The sequence below is a fragment of the Gracilinanus agilis genome, chromosome 5 (assembly GCF_016433145.1).
Source record: "Gracilinanus agilis isolate LMUSP501 chromosome 5, AgileGrace, whole genome shotgun sequence".
NCBI classification, from domain to species: Eukaryota; Metazoa; Chordata; class Mammalia; order Didelphimorphia; family Didelphidae; genus Gracilinanus; species Gracilinanus agilis.
The window spans coordinates 99,258,815-99,276,248 of NC_058134.1; the positions used below are offsets into that span (position 1 = coordinate 99,258,815).

Here is a 17,434-nt window from a genome sequence, read left to right on the forward strand (position 1 = left end):
ACAGCAGAAGAAATAGAATACCTAAATAATCCCATATCAGAAAAAGAAATTGAACAAGCCATCAAAGAACTCCCTAAGAAAAAATCGCCAGGGCCTGATGGATTCACAAGTGAATTCTTTCAGACATTCAAAGAGCAACTAATCCCAATACTATACAAATTATTTGATATAATAAGAAAAGAAGGATTCCTACCAAATTCCTTTTATGACACAAATATGGTACTGATTCCAAAGCCAGGGAGATCAAAAACAGAGAAAGAAAACTACACACCAATCTCCCTAATGAACAGAGATGCAAAAATTTTAAATAGAATACTAGCAAAGAGACTCTAGCAAGTGATCAAAAGGATCATCCACCATGATCTGGTGGGATTTATACCAGGAATGCAAGGATGGTTCAACATTAGGAAAACCATCCAGATAATTGACCATATCAACAATCTAACAAACAAAAATCACATGATTATCTCAATAGATGCTGGAAAAGCCTTTGACAAAATACAACACCCATTCCTATTGAAAACCCTGGAAAGTATAGGAATAGAAGGACCTTTCCTAAAAATAAACAGTATATACCTAAAACCATCAACAAGCATCATATGCAATGGGAATGAATTAGAAGCCTTCCCAATAAGATCAGGAGTGAAACAAGGATGCCCATTATCTCCTCTATTATTTAACATTGTACTAGAAACATTAGCAGTAGCAATTAGAGAAGAAAAAGAAATCAAAGGTATCAAAATAGGCAAGGAGGAGACTAAGCTATCACTCTTTGCAGATGATATGATGGTCTACTTAAAAAATCCTAGAGAATCAACTAAGAAGCTTGTAGAAATAATCAACAACTTTAGCAAAGTTGCAGGATACAAAATAAATGCACATAAATCATCAGCATTTCTATATATTTCCAACACATTAGAACAGCAAGAGGTAGAAAGAGAAACACCATTTAAAATCACCCTAGACAATATAAAATACTTGGGAATCTATCTACCAAAACAAACACAGGAATTATATGAAAACAACTACAAAACACTTTCCAAACAATTAAAACTAGATCTAAACAATTGGAAAAACATTGATTGCTCATGGGTAGGACGAGCTAACATAATAAAAATGACCATTATACCCAAATTAATTTACCTATTTAGCACCATACCTATCAAACTACCAAAAAACTTTTTTGCTGAATTAGGAAAAACTATAGCAAAGTTCATTTGGAATAACAAAAGATCAAGAATATCAAGGGAAATAATAAAAAAATGTGAAGGAAGGGGGCCTAGCAGTACCAGATATTAAACTGTACTATAAAGCAGTAGTCATCAAAACAGTATTGTACTGGCCTAGAGACAGAAGGGAGGATCAGTGGAATAGACTTGGAGTAAGTGACATCAGCAAGATAGTGTATGATAAATGCGAAAAGCCCAACTTTGGGGACAAAAATCCACTATTTTACAAAAACTGCTGGGAAATTTGGAAAACAATATGGGAGAGAATAGGTTTAGATCAACATCTCACACCCTATACCAAGATAAACTCAGAATGGGTGAATGATTTGAATATAAAGAGGAAAACTATAAAAAAGTTAAGTGAACATAGAGTAGTTTACTTGTCAGATCTCTGGGAAAGGAAAGATTTTAAAACCAAGCAAGAGTTAGAGAAAATTAGAAAATGTAAAATAAATGATTTTGATTATATCAAACTAAAAAGCTTTTGTACAAACAAAAACAATGTAGCCAAAATCAAAAGGGAAACAACAAATTGGGGAAAAAGTCTTTATAACAAAAAACTCTGACAGGGGTCTAATCACTCAAATATACAAGGATTTAAATCAATTGTATAAAAAAATCAAGCCATTCCCCAATTGATAAATGGGCAAGAGACATGAATAGGCAATTTTCAGGTAAAGAAATCAAAAGTATCAATAAGCACATGAGAAAGTGTTCCAAATCTCTAATAATTAGAGAAATGCAAATCAAAACAACTCTGAGGTATCACCTCACACCTAGCAGATTGGCTAAAATGAAAGAAGGGGAGAGTAACGAATGTTGGAGGGGATGTGGCAAAATTGGGACATTGATGCATTTCTGGTGGATTGTGAACTGATCCAACAATTCTGGCTGGCAATTTGGAATCATGCTCAAAGGGCTATAAAAGAATGCCTGCTGTTTGATCCAGCCATACCATTGTTGGGTTTTACCCCAAAGAGATCATAGATAAACAGACTTGTACGAAAATATTTATAGCTGCGCTTTTTTGTGGTGGCAAAAAACTGGAAAAGGAGGGTATGTCCTTCAATTGGGGAATGGCTGAACAAATTGTGGTATATGCTGGTGATGGAATACTATTGTGCTCAGAGGAATAATAAACTGGAGGAATTCCATGTGAACTGGAGAGACCTCCAGGAACTGATGCAGAGTGAAAGGAGCAGAGCCAGAAGAACATTGTACACAGAGACTGATATACTGTGGTAAAATCGAATGCAATGGACTTCTGTACCAGCAGCAATGCAATGACCCAGGACAATTCTGAGGGATTTATGGTAAAGATGCTGCCCACATTCAGAGGAAGGACTGCAGGAGAGGAAACATATAAGAAAAACAACTGCTTGAACGCATGGGTCGGGGTGGACATGATTGGGGATGTAGACTCGAAACTACCACACCAATGCAACTATCAACAATTTTGAAATAGGTCTTGATCAATGACACATGTTAAAACCAGTGGAAATACACATCAGCCATGGGGGGGAGGGGGAAGTAAGGGGGTTAAGGGGAAAGTAAGAGCGTGAATTATGTAACCATGTTAACTTTTCAAAAAATAAATATTAATAAATGTTAAAAAAATAATAAGGTAAACTGCCCTCACCTTCTTGATGATGATATAGAAATTGAAAGAATCTACCAATCACCTCCTGAAAGGGATCCTGTGTAATTAGAATCTGTTACCATAAAAAACTCTGATTCCAGCACCCCACTCTCTTCCCGTCATTACCTGTTGACGTAGACATTATATAAATTCTGTGGAGTTTCATCTCTCACACTATTGTCTTCCTGTTGAGGATTTAGTGGAGTGGGCTTTTTGAGCAGGTAGAAAAACTTAGTCATGTGCTTCTATTTTGTTAGATAATAAACTTTAAAAAATATAATGCTTGAAGTATTGAACATTAATTTAAATCTGACATTTATGGCAACCACAGAAGTGGGGTTCAGAACCCTTAATTCTCTATGAGTAGATTAGTTTGAAACCACATTTCTCTGGCCATGGCCTTTCCCCCCACCATTCCCACACCCCTGGAACTCTTTGGAGTTTTCCTGGTGTTGCTGCTGCCTGCTGCTTCAGTTCCTGCTGCTCCTGTTCCTTCTCCTGCTATTCGCTGTTGCTGTTGTTACTGCTGTTACAGCTGCTATTGCTGTTGTTGCTGCTGATTAGTGCCAAAAGCTAAGAGTCCTTGGAGCTGATCTGAAGGCTGGGAAAGTATAAATCCCTCTTTCCCTTATATTATCAACTGCTGAGTGTTTGCTAAATGCCTTGGAAGCCTGGGTGTGTTTCCCTTAGGCCAGTGATGGGCAAACTTTTTAAAGAGGGGGCCAGAGGAAAGGAAATGCTCATCTGTCAGTCTGTTTAACTCTTTCGAAGTTTCATTGTATTGTATCCTATATATTGTATTCATCAGATTAGGAATAATGTAGTGGGACCAGATAGAACATTTCAGGGGGCCTTTGGGCCATAGTTTGCTCATTACTGCCTTAGGCAATAATTAACCTCCTAAAGGGCTTTTACCTGAGGAGATGCTTCTACCCTTTTAACTCCCTGTCCATGTGGCAGGGGAAGCAAGCTGCTCCCTGGCGTTTTTTTGCCCCTTGGGCAAGGGGAAGGAAGGTTACTCTTCCAAACAGGAAGTAAAATTGCAAGCCACTCTCTTTGTGTGAGCAAAGAACTGCAATATATGGGAATGCTCATCAATATGGGAATAACTAAGATATGAGGAAAACTAGGAATTTAGACATTTAGTGTAAATAGCACCGTGGCTGTCATATAAGACTAAAGGTTCTAATGATGGAATAGTGCCAAGGAAGGAGGTCTTTCCTGAGGACTCTGATATGGAGGAATAGTGTGATGCTGTTTAACTGTTTCTAGTGGAGAGTCCAGGAGAGGGGATTTTTCTCTATCAAGGAGTTATCTGTCCTGCCAGGAAGTGCAGGTATAAGAATTAATCACAACTCTGAAAGATGGACTTTCAGACTGAAATAGCTCTCTGCCTTCATTCTCCCTTTGGATTAATTTGCTGAGGACCTGTGTTCTTGGAAACTCTTGATCATTACTGGAACAGAAGTGAACTCAGTTGTGAGACATCCATCCCCCTTCCAGTCAGTCAGGCTAAACAAGGCAGCCTGGGCTAATAGAGTGTAGAGGCTTTCCCATCTATCAACCCTTGAACTCATTCCCTAGACCAGTAGTGTTAGAGTGACCATTTCCCCTTAGTCTTACCTTTTCAACTTATTATTAAAACTATTACTTTTAACTTCCTGTTGTTTCTTCTCACACAGTGAACTCACCATAGTAAGTAGGTATCCCTGGTTGATGTATTCTGAGAGTCAGTTGGATCTTTACTGCTACTCACTCAAACTGTCACAACCCATTCCCAAGTCCCATGTTTGTGGGTGTGCAAGTGATTCCGCATTTGTATTTGTCTGTTAGTTATCCCTCTTTACCCAAACATTCCTCCTTCTCCCCTTCTCTAAACCCAGTGTTTAATTTACCCATTAACAGATATAACATGTGATTGTAATGAAATACTGTTGTGTTCTATGAAATGATGAGCAGAAAGAACTCAGGAAAATCTGGAAAGACTTAGATGAACTGAAGCAAACTGAAATGAGCAGAACCAGAACGTTGTACACAATGACAGGAATACTATACAATGAATAACTGTGAATGACTTAGCTATATTCTTAGCAATACATTGATCTAAAATAATCCCTAAGGACTTATGATAGAAAATGCTGTTTGCTTCCAGAGAAGGAACTGATGAAGCCTGAATTTGGGTAAAAACAACTATTTTCATGTTTTTACCTTTGTTTGAGTTCCCTGTTGCAAAATTATTAATATGGGGAAATGGTTTACATTATTTTACATGGAAAATCTCTATGAGGTTGCTTACCATTACAAAGGTGGATGGAGGTAGAAAATTTGAGACTTAAAATTCTTTTGAAAATGTTTAAAACAGGGGCAGCTGGGTAGCTCAGTGGATTGGGAGCCAGGCCTGGAGATGGGAGGTCCTAGGTTCAAATCTAGCCTCAGACACTTCCCAGCTGTGTGACCCTGGGCAAGTCACTTGACCCCCATTGCCTACCCTTACCACTCTTCTGCCTTGGAGCCAATACTCGATATTGACTCCAAGACAGAAGGTAAGGGTTTAAAAAAAAAAAGAAAAAAGAAAATGTTTAAAACTGTTTTTACATGTAATTGGGGTGGATATAAAATAAAAAATTTTAAACTAGATAAAAACTAAATATTCAAAAAAGGTCCCTTCTACAAATATGTACATTAAAGAAAAAAAAGAGTGCTTGTAGTTCTCCCTGACCACATGCAGGTGACTTTGAGATTCACCCAAGTCCTATGGAAGGGGAAAAGGGCTCACAGCTTCTCCTGAGAGAAATCTGCCATGCTTCTGAGCTAGACTGAACCTGATAATCCAAAGGATTGTTTCAGCTAGATCTCAAGGTCAGTGGGTTGGGGGAAATTTGGGTCCTATTTGCCAGGGGACCTGTCAGTCCTGTGAGGTGGGCAAGGAGGGAGGACGTATGGAGCTCCATAATGGTAGGGCCTCTGTTGGAATGATTGGAGTCCAAAAGGCCTTCGGATGGCTCAGTGGGTGTTAGGGACCCTTGGCTTTGGGGTCACTTGATATGACTCTTCCTCCCAGGGTCAGGGCAGGCAGCTGGGCCCTGGGGAGGCTTCTTCAAACCACTGGCAATGGCTCTGGAATGCAGGTGCTCTGGGTGTGGTGGCAGCTTGGAAAGGTGCTCATTGAGAATGTCCCTATGGGCCAGGGGGTATAGCTCAGGGGTAGAGCATTTGACTGCAGATCAAGAGGTCCCTGGTTCAAATCCAGGTGCCCCCTACCAGCTGCCTCACCTTTTAGGCCTTTCACCTGCTCCTCTTCCTCCTTTCTTTGGATGTATCTACAAGGACCCCAGCCTCTGTCACTCTCAGCCTCTTTACCATTTTTGACTGGCAAACTCCAAGTATGTTGGGCCCAGGTTAAGTCCCTTCTCTGTCCAAGGCTGGCCTGACACACCTGGAGAGGACCCCAGCTTGCCTCTTTCTGGTCTGATGACACAGTCATCTCCTAGCTCTTTGGACATGCACAGACCTCAGGGAAAACAGAATCTGACTTGGTCTAGCTGCCTTCCAGTGGCTACCTCTTACCCACCTCTCAAACTGTCTTCTGCACCTAAACCAGGAAGAGATAAAACAGATAAAGAAGACTATAGGCTCATCTTCCTAATAAACATTGGTGTAAAATTTAAAAAAATACTAGCAAGGAGTTTACAGAATTGTATCACAAGAATCATATAACATGATCAAGTGGGTTTCATACCAGGAAAACTGTGATGATTCAATATTAGGAAAACGGTCATCCTAATGGACCATATAATAACAAAACCAACAGAAACCACAAGATTGATCAATTATATCTATTCCTTTGAAATCTTTAGGAAATGTTGGGAAAATGGTACCTTTCTCAAAGTGATAAATTCTTAAGCATTATATGTAATGGGGATAAAATAAACTCTTTCCAATAACATCAGGAGTAAAAGTAGAATGCTCTTTGTTGCCAATATTATTTGGTAATGTACCAGAAATGCTTGCTATAGCAACAAAACCAAAAAAAAATCTAAGAATTACAATAGGCAATGACAAAATAAAGTTATCAGACTTTGTAGGTGACATTATTTGATGGACCTAATGATCAGCTTTGGGGGAAAGAATTTAGTACCTGACAAAAATTGCTGAGAAAACTGGAAGGTAATGTGGCAGAGACTAGGCACAGAGACATCTAAAACTATCCTGTTAGAATGGTTGAGGCCCTAAGGACCAGGGGAGGACTTGGTGGGTTTTAGAGACACTTGGAAGAGGCCCTGGACATGGCTCTTTTCCCTAAAGTCAGGGCTGGGCCCAAGGGAAGCCTCTTTAAACTCCTGGAAATGGCTCTGGAAGGTAGCTACCATAGGTGTGGTGGCAGCTTGGGGAAAGGTACTAATTAAGAGGATCCTTGAAGTCTGGGGGTATAGCTCAGGGGTAGAGCATTTGACTGCAGATCAAGAGGTCCCTGGTTCAAATCCAGGTGCCCCCTACAGCTGTCTCACCTTTTGGGCCTAACACACTCTTCTTCCTCCTGGCCTCCCAAGTGCCTACAAGAACTCAACCTCTGCCAGCCTCAGCTTCTTTCCCACCTGTAACTCGTATACTCTAAGCATGTTGGGCCAAGGCCATGGCATCTCCCAGATGTCAGGCTGGTCCCACACCCCTGGAGGAGCCTTCAGTTTCCCTCTTTGTGATGTTGAAGACCCAGATTTCTCCTTGCTCTTTGAGGATGTCAGGACCTCAGGGAAAACAGAATCTAACCAGGTCCAGCAGCCTCCCATTGGCTTCCATGTTCCTGCCTCTCTTATCCTCTTCTGGGGCCCGCTAAAGCCTCAAGTAGAGGCTACCAGCTTGTCAGAGCCAACTGCTGACCATGCACACACTCCAGCAGACATCATACCTTGGACATCAGTCAAGGGATCACCACAATTACATAGAAAACTCCAGGGGACCTGGTCAGGGCCTCCTCTTTGCTCTCTCATCTCCTTTGTCCCTGCATTTGACACCAGGGCACTTCCTGTGCCTGCAAGTGTGTCTTCTGCCCATTGTCCTCTGCCAGCTGCCCTGTGTCTGGGGTCTACTGCTGGTCGGGTTCTTCTGCTTACACTCCTCCATGGTGTATAGGCAAAATCCCTAATCTTCCTCCTTCTCTAGACCCTCGAGTCTTCCAGCTAGCTGTGATGCTACAGGCAAAATTTGGTTAATACCTTTGGCATCCAGGTTAGGGTTAACTATAGAAATGGTAAAAAAAAGTAGGAGATGGGTTGGTAGAGAGAGATAAAGAATGAGAGAGAAAAATAGAGAGAGAAACAGAGAGACAGAGACAGAAACAGAGACAGAGAGACTGAGAGACAAAGATGGTGAGAGAGTCATAGACAGACAGAGACAGAAAGAGAAGAAGAAGAAGCTGTGGCCTTGGGTGAGATCCTTCTTGCTAGCAAGGCCTGGAGATTGCTCAGCCACAGGGCAGGTGACTGAAGGTACAGGTCTCTGGGGTTTCTGAGATTACAGAGATGACTAGTTCAAATCCAGATGTCAATATGGTTGTCGGGCACAGCTGGCATGAGGATCACAGGGAGACAGAACAAATGGCACCAATGGGAGATCCAGTGGTTCATGAAGAGAGTGGTGCCTTGGCAGGACTGGTGGGAGATGGAGGAATCAGACTGACCAGGGCCCCCTGGCTGGAGAGCCTCACCTGGTCATGCACAGAAGATGTCAGCCTAGTAGAAAAAGGGGAAGCTACCCCTGTGGGCCACTAACTGTGTCCCCCATCAGGAAGGAGAGCAAGTCCATCAGCAACCAGGGGCTGATAACCAGGCAGGAGCTGCACGCTGGTGATCCACAGAGAGGGCCTCATTCTTCTACAGGGCAATGAAGCCAAAAAGGTCAGGGAAGGTACCTTGATCCACCTGATCTCTACCAAATGACTCTCCAAAAATCTATAATACCTCAAAAATCATTCTTGCACAGCATAAACCTCGAAAAGATGGAGTGAAATAATTTTTCTGTCCAAAACAACTTCGAAGGGCAGCAGGAAAGATCTAGTATGCCAAGGAGGAGTGGAAAAGAAACATGCCAGAGCTGTTTCCACCTGCAGCAACAAGCCTTAGGCACAGCTGAATCACCAGCAAAGGCTTCTGAAGCTCATAGCCATAGATGGTAAAGGGGTAGGAGGGTAGGATAGTACCACTGCTCAGAAGGAGATTATAGGGGTCACTTTGCTGGCTTTGGGTGCAAGACTCTTGTTGCATTACTCATATGCAGAACCATGTCATAGTTCAGGGGCATGGTCTCAGGGCAGGATTACCAACAGGTGAGGGGCCACAGGGCAGCAGGGGGGCAGGAGACTCTGGCCACACTTCCAAGTCAGAAAAGAGTATTTGTGGTTACTCACAGAGCAAAGCACATGCCTGAAGAGTATTAAACAGGGCCCAACATTCATTATTTTTTTATTAAAAGAAGAGAAGACTGGAAAATGAGCAAAGAACAATAAAGAAAACACAATATAGTAAGTTATTTTGGTGACAGGGAAGACCAAAACACAAACTCAGAAGAAGACAACAAAGTTAATACTGCTACATTCAAAGATTTCAAAATAAATGAGTTACTCTCCAGCAAAAAAAAATACGGGGCGGGGGGCTCAAAAATCTTTTTAAAAATTAAACAAGACAGGGAGAAGATAAACTGAAAAAAGAAAAGGGAGTGATACAGGAAAATCATGAAAAAAGAGTCATTAGCTTATTGGGTAAGATAGAATTGGTATATGAAAAAATAGGTACAAAAAATTTACTAAACAAAAGATCTCATTACAAAGGAGAATTGGACAAATAAAGAAGAAGATGCAAAAGCTCATTCCCCCAAAAAAACCAGGCCTTAAAAATTAGTATTGAGCAAGTAGAAGCTAATGACTCAATGAGACATCAAGAAACAATCAAAGAAAGTAAAAATAAGAGAAAAATAGAATGAAATGTAAAATATGTTTTTTAAAAAAACAGACCTAGAAAATAAATCTAGGAGAGTCCCTCAAAATTTATTGGATTACCTAGAAGGCATTAAAAAAATAAAGTAGACATCATTCAAGAAATTTTCAAGGGAAACTGCCCTAATAGTTTAGAAGGTAAAATATAAATGAAAGAATTCATCAATCATCTTGTGAAAGAGATCCCAAAAGGTTAATTCCAGGGCATATTGTAACCTAATTCCAGAACTTCCAGGTCAAGGAGAAAATATTGTAAGCAGCAAAAATGAACCAATTTAAATATCCTTTGGCCTTAGTCAGAAGAACACAAGATTTAGCTGTTTCTATAGACCCTAGTAATGAGAATAGGCCCCAGTAAAATCACAGCCATGGCATAGGAATTGCCAAACATGTAGTCTGCTCCTCAGCATGAGAAAAGCAAACTTTTCCCTTTCACAAATACTGCATGTTCTTCTAAGAAATCACTGGTGCAAGAATTCTATGAGAAACTTAGCCAGGTAATTACATATTGACATATTGAATTATTCATCTATAGAAAATTCTGTTTAGAACCACTAAAGTAATCTAAATCCATTGTCTCTTTTTTGTAAATCATTACTAACCATTGCCCCTGCAAAAGGCTTACCTAATCCTTAGCCTACATCATCTTCCCTTTAAAGTATGTACCCCAAATCCTGCATGTCTGGCAGTCTGGCAGTTCGACCTCCTGTAATCCCAGAATCATTTTTCTCATCCCAGTTTGTTGACTCACAAGTAATTTGTGGAGATGGGCTCTACAAGTTTCTACATTACAGGATTATAGGTCCTGGAATATGATATTCCAGAAGGCAAATGAGATTGGACTTCCACAAAACTGAACATAAGGCTTCAGAGGAAAAAATGAGTATTCAGTGAAATAGAGGACTTTCAAACATTCCTGATAATAAGACCAGGGCTGAATAGAAAATGTGAACCTCAAATGCTAGACTCAAGAGAGGAATAAAAAGGTAAACAAGAAAGAAAAATCAAAAGATCTTCAATAAGGTTAAACTGTTTACAGACCTATATGGAAAGATGATTCCTGTAACTCCTAAGAATTTTTTCATTATTAGGGGTGTTAGAAGCAGTATATATAGACAGAGGTCAAGGGTTTGAGTTGAATATGATGGGATGATATAAGAAAACAAAATTAAGATGAGAGAAAGAGGAATGCATTGGGAGCTGAGAGAAGTGAAAAATAGAATGAGGTAAATTATCCCACATAAAATCAGCACAAAAGAACTTTTATAATAAAGAGGAAAATGGGTGAGATGAAGAGGGGAGAATGTGAACCTTACTCTTCTAAGAATAGTTTGAAAAGAGGGAAGAACATACAGTCAATCAGGTATAGAAATCTTTCTTACTCTACAAGAAAACAGGAGTAGAAGGGAATAAGAGAAGGGAGGCTGAGATGATAGAGGGTAAATCAGGGGAGATGGTGCTTAGAAGCTAAATGAGGTGAATAGGATGGAGAGTTCTACACAGAAATCATAATGGTTCAAAGATTTTTTACAAGTCTCTAATAAAGACTTCATTTCTTAAATACATACTCAAATGAGTTATATGTATAAGAATACAAGTCATTCCCCAACTGATAGATAGTCAAAGGATAGGAACAGGTGGTTCTCAAAGTAATAAGAGCTCTCTAGACTCATTCAAAAATGCTCTAATTCATTATTAATTTGAGAAATGAAAATTAAAGCAACTCTGAGGTACTAACCCAAACCTATTAGATAGCTATTATGACAGAAAAGGAAAATGACAAAACTTGGAGGGGATGTTAGAAAATTGAGACACTAAAGCACTGTTGGGGTAGTTGTGAAATGATTCAACCATTCGGGAGAGCGATATGGACCTGAGGCCAAAGGGCTAGAAAACAGTTTATACTCTTTGATCCAGCAATACTATTACTAAGTTTGTTTTCCAAAGAGATTACAAAAGAAAAAGGAAAAGGACCCATGTGTACGAAAATATTTCAAGCAGCTCTCTTTTTGTTGGGGCAAAGAACTGGAAAGTATGGGAATGCCCATCAATTGGTGAATGACTAAGTTATAACGTGATTGTAAGGAAATACTATTGTGCTTTAAGAAATGATGAGCAGGAGGAGCTCAGGAAAATCTGGAAAGACTTGGATGAACTGAAGCAAAGTGAAATGAACAGAACCAGGAGAACATTGTGTACAGAGACAGGAACACTGTACAATGAACAACTGTGAATGACTTAGCTATTGATAGTAATACAACGAATCAAAATTATCCCAAAGGACTCATGATAAAAAAGCCATCTGCTTCCAGAGTCCAAAGCTAACTTTTTTTCACTGTCTTTCTTAACTTTTTTTTTTGTTCAAGTTTCCTTCCAGAAAATAATCAATATGGAAAAAGTGTTTTTTATGATCTTACATGTAAAATCTATGTAAAATTCCTTACCATTAGTGAAGGAAAAGGAGGTAGAGAACATGAGAGTCAAAACTCTTTTGAAAATATTGAAAACTATTTTTACATGTAATTGGGGTGGATATAAAATAAAAATTAAAAAACAAATATAAAATAAATATCCAAATATTACCAGAACATGGTCCATTCTAAAATTGTGGACAAGAGAGAGACAGAGAGAGACAGAGAGAGAGAGAGACAGAGAGAGAGAGAGAGAGAGACAAAGAGAGAGGGGGGGAAAGGAGGGGAGAGAAATGGGCTTATACCTCTCCCTGGGCCCCTGCAGGTGACATCTAGGCTGTCTGAAGTCCTATGGAAAGGCCAAATTAATCTCAGCTTCTGCCGAGAAGCATGTGTCCATGCCTGGGGGCCATGTTGAACCTGAGAGCCTCAAACATGGCTTCAATAAGATCTCTAGGGCAGTGGGCTGGGGAAACTCTTAGTTCTGTCTGCTGCAGAGCCTGCCAGGCTGGTCTGGGTGGTCAATGAGGATAAGATGCAGTTCCATTAGGTTAGGGCCCATATCAGAAAGGTTAAGGTCCAAAGCTTCTGTTTACATGTTGGTGGATATTGGGGACCCTCATGGGGGTCATGGCTCTTGTCCTCAAGGTCAAGGCTGGCAGCTGGGCCCTGGGGAGGCCTCTCCAAACCACCACTGTCACTGCCTCAGGAAGGCAGGTGCTCTGGGTGTGGTGGCAGCTTGGAAAGGGGCTAATTAAGGGCATCCCTGAGGGCCAGGGGGTATAGCTCAGGGGTAGAGCATTTGACTGCAGATCAAGAGGTCCCTGGTTCAAATCCAGGTGCCCCCTACCAGCTGCCTCATCTTTTAGGTCTTCCACCTGCTCCTCTTCCTCCTGGCCTCCCAAGTGTCTCAGCCTCTACCAGCTTCAGCCTCTCTCCCACCTGTGGCTGGCAAACTCCAAGCATGTTGGGCCCAGGCCAAATCTCCTCTCTGTCCTCAGGCCAGCCCAACGCACCTGGAGAGTGTCCCAACTTGCCTCTCTGGGGCCTGGATGACACAGTGTTCTCCTTGCTCTTTGGGCATGACACGACCTCAGGGAAAACAGAATCTGACTGGGTCTAGCAAGAGCCTTCCAGTGATTACCACTTACCCACCTCTCAAATCCTCCTCTTCTGGACCTAAACCAGGAACAGCTAAAACAGGTCAAGAAGACTATAGACCTATTGATGCAAAATGTTTAAATAAAATACTAGGAACGAGGTTATAGCATTACATCACAAGAATCACATACCATGATCAGTTGGGTTTTATACCAGGGAAACCATCATCCTAATGGTCCATACCAATAACAAAGCCAACAGAACCCACATGATTATTTGTACAGGTGCAGAAAAAGCATTTGACAAAATACATCTGTTTCTTATAGAAACTTTAGGAGATGTTGGAATAAATGGAACCCTTCTCAAAGTGATAAACTGTATCTATCTAAATCCATCTGCCAAAATTGGGACATTAATGTATTGCTGGTGGAGTTGTGAATTGACCCAACCATTCTGGAAGGCAATTTGGAATTATGCTCAAAGGGCTATAAAAGAGTGTGTGTCCTTCGATCCAACAATACCACTACTGGGTTTGTACCCCAAAGAGAATTTTTAAAGTGAGAAAAATTCTGTTCATATAAAAATATTTATAGTAGTGCTTTTTGTGGTGGCAAAAAATTGGAAAATGAGGGGGTGTCCCTCAACTGGGGAATGGCTGAACAAATCATTGTATATGATGGTGATGGAATACTATTGTGCTATAAGGAATGATGAACTGCTTGATTTCTAAGAGAAATGGAAAGACCTCCATGAACTGATGTGGAGTGAAATGAGCAGAACCAGGAGAACATTGTAAATAGTAACTGAAACATTGTGGTATGATCAAATGTGATTGACTTTGCTACTAAAATGCAATGATCCAGGACAGTCTGAGAGACTGATGAGAAAGAATGCTATCCACATCTAAAGAAAGAACTGTGGGAGTAGAAATCCAGAAGAAAACATATGATTTATCACTTGTTTGTATGGGTATAGGATTTGGGGTTTGGGTTTTAAAAGATTGCTCTACTAAAAATGAATAATATGGAAATGGGATCTGAGTAATAATATATGAATAACCCAGTGAAATTGTTTGTGAACTCCTGGAGTGGGGAGTGAAAAGGGAGGGAGATAACATGAATTATGTAACCATGGGGAAAATTTTTTTAATTAAATTAAAACAATCTGCAAGTGTTGTGTGTAATGGGGATAAATTAAAACTCTTCCCAATGACATCAGGAGTAAAGCAAGGATGCTTTTTGTCACCACTATTATTTAGTATTATACTAGAAATGCCTGCTATAGCAACAAAAGCAACAAAAGGCATTGAAGGAATTAGAAAAAACAATGAAGAAACAAAGTTATTAGTCTTTGTAAGTGACATGATGGTATACCTAGAGAATCAACCAAAAAACTAATAGAAATAATTAATTACTTTAACAGAGTCCCAAGATACAAAATAAACCCCATAATCCTAAGTATTTCTAGTTATCACCAACAAAATCCTACTTCATGAGGCAGAAAAGGAAATTCCACTTAGAACTCTAGACAATACAAAATACCTGGAGGTATACCTACCAAAATAAACCGAGCAACTACATGATGTCATATTCAAACTCTGGGAGTTGAGAGTCTCACCTTGATTGACAGGTGAAGACAGTTGGACATGGGAATATTCCCAGAGGCCATGAGGACAGGAGGAAAGGCAGTTGGGCAGAGAGGGTATAAATACTGTGGCAGCCCCCTGACAGGGAGCCCCTTTGACCCCTTCTCTTTTGGGACCTTGACTTTGCTTTGGCTGAGCTTTGCCTAAACTCTTGCCTTGGACATTTGATCTTGAACATTGATTGACCTGTGGATCCTCTGATTCTCTCTGAATCCCTAGATATTTAGGCACCGAAACCATCTCTAGATAGTTAGGTATCCCGGGGCCTGGGAGGGATCCGGGAAGTGGGTAGGAGAAGAAGAAGAGGGTGGTGAAGGGTGGTATTTCCTGAAGGTTGTAGAACTGACAAAACAACTAGCAGTAAGAAGCTGAGAGAAACCATCATCAATATTTGCATCATCCAAACAGTTTGCTTACTCTGGTTTGGCTGTGGCCAGGCTGAGCCAGAGGAGGTGAAGAACAAGCCCAGCATTACTGAACGGCCTACAGTCCTGAGGGATTATTGTCATAGCTTTAGTGATAGGGTCACCTATTCCCCAACCCATTCCTGATCATTCCTTTCCCTTGTTAAACAACATAGAAAAAGTAATTAAGTACCTTCCTGGAGTAGTTATTCCATCACCACTTTGGGGAGGGAGCAATGCAGTCAGATGAACGTTATCCAAGGCTGATAGAGCCCAATATCAATAATCAATCAACCCCAGGTGGGACCTGAAAGGGCTACCCATCCATTGACCTTTAGGGATCCTGCTTGGGCAATGTTATAAAGAAGAGCAGTTATTATAACATCCAGCTGGGTGGCAGGACTTGGGTGTCCCTGTACCAGCCATTAGGGAACCAAATCAAAGCCTCCTCAGATTAATATTTTAGATTACTACTACTAATAACCAGCCTAATAGTAGTAGTATACAGATTACTCTCTTCTTTTATAACAAAGAACACAAAAACAAAATAGTCTTCCCACAAATAAAGTCAGACCTAAACATTTGGTAAAACATTAATTGCCTATGGATAGTTAGAGCCAGTGTAGTGAAAATTGCAATCCTACCTAAGTTAATTCATCTATTCAGTGCCATACAAGTCAAATTATACAAAAATTATTGCATAGAACTAGAAAAAACAACAACAATGTTCATCTTAAAGAATAAAAGGTCAAGAATATCAAGGAAACTCAGGGAAAAAATATGAAGGAAGGAGGGCTGGATATACCAGATATAAAACTATACTCCAAAGGAGTGATCATCAAAACAATCTGGTACTGGCTAAGAAACAGAATGGTGGATCAATAGAAAGATTAGGTAATTAAAATATGATTGTTAATGTCCATAGCATTGGACAGTTTGATAAACCTAAAGATTCAAGTTTATGGGGGAAAAGATTCAGTATTGTAAGGTAGAGGATGGCAGGACGGGATTCCATCCTGCCATTCTCTACATTACAGCATTTGACAAAAATTTCTGAGAAAAATGGAAAGTAATATGGCAGAGCCTAGGCATGGATCAACATCTCACACCATACAGCAGCATAAAGTCAAAATGGATGCTTGCTCTAGAAATCAAGGGTGACACCATAAGCAAATTAGGTGAACATGGAAAAGCTTACCAGTCAGACTTATGGATAAAGGATGAGTTTATGACTATACAAGTCATAGAGAGCATTAAGTAGGTGCCCCTAGACATAGTTCTTGTGCCCAGGGTCAGGGCTGGTAGCTGGGCCCTGGGGAAGCCTCTCTAAGCCACTGGCAATGACTCAGGAAGGCAGGTGCTCTGGGTGTGGTGGCAGCTTGGAAAGGGGCTAATTAAGGGCATCCCTGAGGGCCAGGGGGTATAGCTCAGGGGTAGAGCATTTGACTGCAGATCAAGAGGTCCCTGGTTCAAATCCAGGTGCCCCCTACCAGCTGCCTCACCTTTTAGGCCTCACACATGTTCCTCTTCCTCCTGGCCTCCCAAGAGTCTGTAAGAACCCAGCCTCTGCCAACCTCAGCCTCTCTCCCACCTGTGGCTGGCACACTCCAAGCATGACCTCAGGCTGGCTCTACAGCCCTGGAGGAGCTCCCTGCTTGTCTCTCAGTGATGCTGAAGTCACAGACTTCTTCTTGCTCTTTGAGGATGTCAGGACCTCAGGGCAAAGAGAATCACACCGAGTCTAGCAGCCTCCCATTGACTGCCTCTTTCCTGCCTCTCCAGTCCTCTTCTGGGGCTTCTGAAGCCTCAAGGAAAGGCTCCCAGCTTGTCAGAGCCAACTGCCGACCATGCACACACTTTGTCCCTTGGGATCAGGCTCAGAGGGTGACCACTATTACATAGAAAACCAAAGTTGTCCAGGATTCTGGTCTGTGGCCTAGCTGGAGGCTCTTCTCTGCTCCTTCATCTCCCTGTTCCTGCCTTTGACACCAGGCCTCTTCCTGTGGCTAGAAATGTG

The 17,434-nt window shown here is 41.0% G+C and overlaps 4 non-coding genes across 4 annotated transcripts; all 4 read left to right on the forward strand.

Moving 5' to 3' along the window:
• The first annotated feature begins 6,055 nt into the window (after window positions 1–6,055).
• Window positions 6,056–6,127, forward strand: TRNAC-GCA. The gene has a single exon. It is a non-coding gene; the product is annotated as a tRNA-Cys (tRNA).
• Window positions 6,128–7,291: 1,164 nt separating this feature from the next.
• Window positions 7,292–7,363, forward strand: TRNAC-GCA. The gene has a single exon. It is a non-coding gene; the product is annotated as a tRNA-Cys (tRNA).
• A 5,680-nt stretch (window positions 7,364–13,043) lies between these two features.
• Window positions 13,044–13,115, forward strand: TRNAC-GCA. Its single transcript has one exon. It is a non-coding gene; the product is annotated as a tRNA-Cys (tRNA).
• A 3,718-nt stretch (window positions 13,116–16,833) lies between these two features.
• On the forward strand, window positions 16,834–16,905 carry TRNAC-GCA. Its single transcript has one exon. It is a non-coding gene; the product is annotated as a tRNA-Cys (tRNA).
• Window positions 16,906–17,434: the final 529 nt, after the last annotated feature.